Source organism: Manihot esculenta, chromosome 11 (genome assembly GCF_001659605.2).
Source record: "Manihot esculenta cultivar AM560-2 chromosome 11, M.esculenta_v8, whole genome shotgun sequence".
In the NCBI taxonomy this organism is placed as follows: Eukaryota; Viridiplantae; Streptophyta; class Magnoliopsida; order Malpighiales; family Euphorbiaceae; genus Manihot; species Manihot esculenta.
Genome location: NC_035171.2, coordinates 31,896,701 through 31,904,851, shown reverse-complemented (window position 1 = coordinate 31,904,851; position 8,151 = coordinate 31,896,701). Strand labels below are relative to the sequence as shown.

The 8,151-nt window shown below is 35.2% G+C and overlaps 1 pseudogene; it reads left to right on the top strand.

The window, feature by feature from the left end:
* The first annotated feature begins 910 nt into the window (after positions 1-910).
* On the top strand, positions 911-7,636 carry LOC122725155 (annotated as a pseudogene).
* The last annotated feature ends 515 nt before the right edge of the window (positions 7,637-8,151 follow it).

Below are 8,151 nucleotides of genomic sequence, written 5' to 3'. Positions count from 1 at the left end.
TTCTTAGTAAATCCAAATTTAGAATAAATATTTCATATCTCTGAACATCCTCGAAACCAAGGAATTAAAAATATTACCATGTACTGCATTGTAATTTTTTCCCAATTGGCTGACATCTTTTTTGCAAATATTAATATTAAAAACTCATAAATAATTAATTACCATAACTTCAAATTTTTCCAAGCAAACTTGACTTTATATATAATTACTTTCCTTCTTGCTTAATTCAAATTTAGAATAAATATTGAGAATATCTAATATTTTTAAAGACCTCCGAAGATTTAAACCAATGATGAATCAAGCATTTGATTAGACACTCCATTGTTAAAGTTATAGAATCCCTTTCTTTAATAGCACCAAAGGCCCGGTCCAGTCCTACTTTGTAACCCTAACTAGTCTCATGTCTCTTCCATTCTCTCTCTCTCTATATATAATGTGGCTAGAGTGGCTGAGATCACCAAGTAGGGCTCACACCTCCCTGAGACTGCCGGCGGAGCCACCTTCACCAAGGTACTTCTCCTGCTCATCTTTCAAAGATATCAATGCCATTCTCTTAGAAGAACAAAATGGATCCAAATCCCAACCCCAAACCTTCATAAGACCCTCCATTTTCCACCGTGTCCGGATCGCCTCCCCACTCCACCGCAACCACTCTAAAACATTCATAATTTCACCCTGGTTAGGAGGTGGTGAAATTATGAATGTTTTAGAGTGGTTGCGGTGGTGGCAGTGGAGTGGGGAGGCACGGTGGAAAATGGAGGGTCTTCTGGGGGTTTGGGGTTGGGATTTGGATTCATTTTGTTCTTCTAAGAGAATGGCATTGATATCTTTGAAAGATGAGCAGGAGAAGTACCTTGGTGAAGGTGGCTCCGGCGGACGTCTTAGGGAGGTGTGAGCCCTACTTGGTGATCTCAGCCACTCTACTGCGTCCAAAAAAGTTAGGTTACCTGCAGTTTTCTTAGGAGGGAAGTATGTTGGCGGGGCCGAGGAGATCAAGGAGATGAATGAGAGTGGTGAGTTGAGTAAGCTGATTGAATGGCAGCCATAAGATCTACTCTGAGAAGCATGGGTTTAGGACCTGCACATCCGGTCTGATTAAGTGCGGCCTATGTTATCCCGCCTATGTTATCCCGTGCAATGTAAACGGTCTGATTAAGTGCGGCATATGTTATCCCGTGAAGCGGCGACGTATGTCAACTTAGCCCTCTATCCACAATAGGAAATATAGAAATAAAATAATATTGGTGTTTTTTCTTTTGCTTATTTTCTATTTTAGAAAAAAATGGAATACAGGAAAGTGGGGATCTTCCTATTTGGGTTCTTTTATTTGATGGGATTTGTTTGATTAGATGTTTATAGACTTTTTTTTTGCCACAGATGTTTATAAACTTAGCAGCAAGTGTTTGATGATTTATGAATTATTTGTGAAACTTGTAAATCTTTACTTGTTGATTTTTGTTTATTATTTTTCTAACAAGTCCCTGTGATACTATTTCTCCTTTTTTTTCTCTTTTTCTTTGTTTTTTTGCAAACATAAGCGATTTCTAATTTCTATTACATAAAAGGAAAATGCAGTATTTCAGTCATACACCATACCTATTGAAGAATATTCAACATAAAAAAAACAAATCATGGATAGCTACTATAATATGCTTTAGAAAATATCATTGAGAAAATTATTAACTTAAATACATATTAGTCAAATTTATAAAAAAAATTAATTTAAAATTAAATTTAACATGCTTTATTATAAAAATTTGAATAAGTAAATAATTTTAATTTTTTTTTTTAGAATGGGGATTAGAAATTGAGAGACTAGAATATGAGAGTTCTATCAAATTTACTTAAATGCACTTACCATATTAAATCTGTGAGTCCAATTTTAAATTCTTTATATATATATATATATACACATAAACATATCTTAAACGATCATTGTTTTTTCTTATTCCGATCTTTGACGGGATGAGCCGCTTTCCTGTTGTTGACTCTTAAATTATTAGGGACAACTATATTTTCTTATTTATCGATAGTTAATTGAAGCAGATCGTTTCTTATGGAGAAGGAAAAATAAGAAGTTAGGTTTAAAAAAGAGGAAAAGGCGAGAGTACCGAGTTACAAAAGGAGTACAGAGGAAAACTTACATTATTATATATATTATAAAAACATGTAGAAGCATATAAAAAAATTATTATATGAATTGTTAATCTGAAAAAAAAAGTCGTTAATTAATAAAAATATTCTGTGGTAGCTCGTTAAAATTTTAATTAAAAAATAATAACGCTAGGAGAGAATATTTTTATTTATAATATTTTTAATTTGAAAAATATTTTAAATATTCATAAAGATTATGATGTTTATTTTCTTCTCTTTTTGCTCCTGGAAATTCATCAGATTTAGAGTTCTTCTTCTCTTTTTGCTCTACCGGAACTTTATTTTGTGCTGGTCGCTCAACGACGAAGGTATATAGCTACATATGGTTTTCTGTTTGTTTCTTGGGAAAGTGGAGAAGAATGGTTGGTGAAATTTGGTGGTCTGTTTGCAGGTTTAGCGTTATTGAAGTTTAGAGAAAGAATAGTGAGTGATCCGTACGACGCGTTGAAGAATTGGAAGGATGAGGATGGAGTTGTTAATCCGTGTTATTGGTTTGGAGTTGAGTGCTCTGATGGCAAAGTTGTCGAATTGTATGTATCTTTTCTCTCTGCTGAAAAATTTTGGCCTTTTGTTTTCGTTTTCTTTTCTGTTCTGATACTGGAAAATTTAAGGGAAAAGTTTTGAGGCTCGAGATGCATTTTTTTGATAAAATTTGTAATTTCTGAAGCTAATCATGCGAGTCAGCGATGAAAAATACATAACCTTTTGGTTTTGGATGGCAAGTTTAAAGTGTGTTCTAGCTATTACTTTGCAGTTTTGAGAAGTCATCCGTTGGTTTCCAGTTTACTTTTTTGGATGACTCTATCAGATCAAAGTAACTCTATTACTATAATTTATGCTGCTTGATCTATGGATTACATGTTCTGTTGATTGCCCTTTTGGCTGCAGTCTGCAGCATTGTGAGAACATTTTTCAAAACTATATCACATCAGGTGCTGCTGTGCCTGGGAACCTTTTGGGTTCCCTGGTGATATGTAAACTTTGCAACTTGAATCAGAATCCTTAACTCGTGCTTTGGTTTCCAAGTTCGGTTTATTTTGATTAGAACTTAATGGAATCAGCTCAGATTGAGTAAAACTTGAAAAGAAAATCAGTGTTACTCTCTTTGTAGTTAATGGTTATTTTAAACGTGATACTACTTGCTGATAAGCTCTCTATTTTATTCTAAAGAAAAATATGTAATATTCAGGAACTTGAAAGATCTTTATCTTGGAGGAACACTAGCACCTGACCTCAGAAACCTTGTTCGCATAAAGTCTATGTAAGTATCAACTAGGCAACATAAATTTACCTTCTGTCCTTTGATTCAGAATTTTTTTGCCTTTGGTCATATGGCTTAATGTTCTGCTGCAGCATTTTGCACAACAATTCTTTTACTGGCATCATTCCTGAAGGGATTGGAGAGTTGAAGGAGTTGGAGGTGCTAGATTTTGGAAATAATAACTTCAGTGGGCCACTCCCTCCCGTCCTTGACAGTAGTCTCTCTTTGACAATCCTGTAAGTTGATAATGTTGAACAATTTTTTGCCTCCATTGAGATTATCTTTTGCTTCCATTAGTATATGAACTCCATTTTTTTTGTGCATATGTTTTAGTCTCCTGGACAACAACAGGCTTCTCAGCAATTTATCACCTGAAATTCATCGACTAGAAACACATTCTGAATTTCAAGTAGATGAAAACCAACTAGCTAGTGCAGCTAAAGGACCATCTTACAATGAAAGATCTGCCTTACGGTATGTCAGTTGAATATTCTCGTATGGGTCAAGATAAGACATTTTTCTGGTAGTCTACTGTAAATCTGAGACAATTTTAGTGGCACTAACATTGTTTTAGGTTCTTGGGCACCTTTTGGTGAACCATCTGATGGAATTTCTCCTTTATGGGGGACGTTGAGAAAAGGAATGGCCCCTCTGTGACAAACAATTCATTGTTTTCATGAAATGAAATTGTCTTGCATTCCCCCCCTCCCTTCCCTTCCCCTTCTCTGTATTTGTGTAATTTCTTTGTTGTTCCATGCTGTTACATACTTACATTATGCCTTTGTCCCCCATATTTTTTACAGGAATGCTGTGCAAACTGAAAATGCAATTAACAAGCGACAGCTGCAAGTGGCCAATGCCCCTCGAGTGAATGAATCACCATATTTAAGAAGTCGTTTCTCTGTTCCAGAAGCACCTTCTGAATCTGGAAAGGCTCCACCTAGATCTGTAGCCCCACCATTTTCGCTTTTGCCTTCTCCCCCTGTAAATAACTCCATTCAATCTCCTCCACCGGAACCAAATCCGGCACCCTCTTCTCCCCCTGCAGTTGTTTCTCTTCCAACTCCACTGGAACCAAATCCCCCTTCTGCTTCACCTAATGGTTCTGCTTCAAATCCTCTTCTAGTTCCAACTCCTCCATCCTCTAATAATCCTAGAAAACCTTCCTCATCAAAAAAACATGTTTCTATAATTGCTGGTGCCATAGGGGGTGCTCTACTTGCCATGTCCATTGTCATCTTCTATGTGTATAAAATTAACAAGGCTACTGTCAAACCTTGGGCCACAGGATTGAGTGGGCAACTTCAGAAAGCATTTGTAACTGGTAATTCTTCTTCCCAAGTGGAAAAGTTATATTTTGTACGAGGGTGTGAGGTTTCAAACTTCAAACCATTTTACATGTGCATCTAGAGTGTAAGCTGCTCCACATCTTTCTTCCATATGGTGTGTCCGTGTTCAACCCTTTTTGGCTATCTACTTGCATGACTCAAGATTTGCATTTCAGGTGTACCGAAGCTTAAAAAAGATCTGAGCTTGAAGCAGGCTGTGAAGATTTCAGTAGTGTAATTGGTTCTTCACCAATTGGTACACAGTACAAGGGAACATTGTCCAGTGGCATTGAAATAGCTGTGGCCTCAGTTGCAGTAACATCTTCCAAGGATTGGCCTAAGCATTTGGAAGTTCAATTTAGGAAGAAGGTACTTTATGAGCTAATCACATTGAACTATAAGGACTTATGATGCAACCTCGTTTTCTAATTCCTTCAGATATTTTCTTTCAGATTGAGACATTATCAAAAGTGAATCACAAGAATTTTATCAACCTTTTTGGATATTGTGAGGAGGAGGATATTTTACTTCATTTCTCTTCTCTTCAATTCCTACTGGTAAATGTGAACAAACTTGCATGGTTTCATTGCTTTATGGCGTTTTGAATTCTAACAAGCTTGAACTCTTCAAAATTTGGCTCGACTCGATTCGTTTACACCCCTACTTATTTATTATTTTATAAATTTACAACAGTTGAATTTTCATAAAATGTTGAACTTATGTTTATTGACTTGTTTATTTTGTTTGAAATAAGTTTAACTTTTTCCTTTCACTTCCTGTTTCAAATCAAGAAATTTGTAAAAATTTAACTTAATTTATTTTTTTACCAATTTTTAAATTGAAAATGAAAAATTAATTCTTTTTAATTTAATAAATAATTTTAAGTAAAACTATAATTCATATATGATTTATTTCAAGTGACACATCAAAAAATAATTTTAAATGCTATTGAAAATTAGTTTGGAAATATTTATTTGTTTGGAAATTTTACGATTAAAAAAAATAATGATTATGTTTTTTTAGCAATTTCTATTCGACGTATTGAACGTAATGCTCAAACGACAATCTACTTTTTACTATCTAGATTCGGCCCGGTGGAAATTGCCCATTGAAATTGACCCGACCCAAATAAATTAAATGAGCTTTCAGTAATTGCCCAACCGAATCCGATGATCCATGCTTGTGACCCATGAGCATGTAGTTATTAGTTAACAAGATTTTTTTTTTTGCAATATTCGTTTTTTATTAATAGGTGTGATTTGTTCGCTGGAAGGAGTCTGTAACAACTCTGCCCGATAACCAAGGGACTGATACAAACGCCATAATTAGTTTCCAAAGAGCAGCCCATTTTGCAATTGGTAAATTAATATAAACATAAATTTCGCTTTCTACATGTGATCTAAGCTATTATGTTAAACAAACAAATCCTTCGCAGGAAATTGTTTTGAACGTGTGCAACTTTTCCGTTAAGCTAACCATTGTTGTTCTCTCAGCTAATGCCAAGAACATCAAATTGTTTGAACGTGTTGATTTGTGTATTATCTGTGATAGCTTTGAGGAGACACAACCAAACTTCACTTCTGGAGATCATATGAAGATCCAACCTACTCTCATACCCTCCTAACTCTGACAGAATGAAACTCCATGTCAGTAACATGATATGTGCGCATTTCAAGATGTTTTTTTTTGTTTCTATCTCTTTTATCTTCATGATATTCTAAACAATCTTTTACATTTTTTTCCTTTTTCCAACAGGGTTATGCAATTAGCTTTCCAACAGGGTTATGCAATTAGCTTTCCAACAGGATTATGCAATTATCTAATGCAGCCTTTTTTTCTTTCACCAATTTCCATTATATATTGCAATCTCAAAAAAAAAAAAAATCCATTATATGTTTTTATCTATTTATTTGTCTTTCCTGGATGTGAAACTTCTGTTAATGTATTTGTTTTTTCCAAAAATGAGATTCTTAAATGTTTGTAGTGAATTCCTTTACTACTGAATCATATAAGGGTTTTCTATTTGATGATGACATACAGTAGTGTATATTAATAACTACAGAACAATTTGATCATTTTCCTTCTTCATTTTAATGAACCGAAACATTATGTGGTCATTCTAGCATTTACTCTAAAGCCTTGACTGATAGAGCGAACACTTGTGAACTTTCACTAAGAAAACGTCTAGCTGTGTACATATATTAACATTAATATTGCCTTATGCAGCTGTTGAAATTGAAGGCTATCTAGAAAAATAAGTCAATCAACCATCTGATGAATGCAAGGCAAGCAGACAGGTAAAGTAATTTAATTAAAGAAGCTCTTATGTATGATCATGTTAGCTTAACAAAAGACGATAAAAGTTTATCTGATCTTGAAAGAGGGGTTGAAACAGGATCTATGGGGTCAAGGGCTTAATAAATGGCAAAAAAGAAGACATGCAACTCGCACAATGAATCAGGAAGAAACCATGATTCCAGGCCAAATATACCAGTCATGGCTTCAAAATGCTTCTGATATTGCCTCTAGAAGAGGAATAAAATGAAAGGTTCGTGCTTGCTCTTCAACATGGTTCACTTTTCTAACCTGGGCAATGAATCTTTTGATTATCATGTAAGTTAGGAGACAATTGGATAGGCTAAGAATATACTAACATGTCCACCATTGTTTAAAATTTCAATTGTTGGATGTATCTACCCTTGCAAAACAAACATTAAAGTGAAAAGCAAAGGAGCCTTGGACAACATACTGCATATTTTGCAGGAATGCAGGGATATTATGTCTTATTGGAGTAGCTAACCTGATGGATCTGCCACCTCTGTTCCTTATTGATGATTTATGTGCATATGAATATAGAGAAATATATAAATTTCAATTAAAAATTTTTAATTTAACAGTTAACAATCTATTAACTTAACTAGCATTGATACTATATCTTTGTGCCCTTTGATAGCTGCTGCACGCAAGGCTGTGAAGCCATATTGATCTTTATAGTTTTCGTTTGCACCTTTCTTTAGTAATGATTCAAGGTGTTCCAAGTTCCCTCGCCTGGCCGCCATTAGCACTACTTCTCCACGTTCCAGAGTCTCCAGAATCTCCTCCGGCGTCGTCGTCAATAAAGAAAGGTACTTAATAATGTAGTCTGAATTATTTGAAGCTGGATTCTCTAGTTTGTGACTATATTTAGATGTCCCTTGTCCCGAGCAACATCAAAAGCTGAACGGCCATGATTATCTGCGATTGTGGGGTCAGAACCCATCTCAATTAGCATCTCTACCATCTTATGGTCACCATTTGCCGCTGCTCTATACAGTGCAGTCCTGCCATCTTTGCTCTTAGCATCCTTATCTGCACCGGATTCCACCAATACCCTAGCGCACTTGATATTCCCTCTACCTGCCGCCAAAT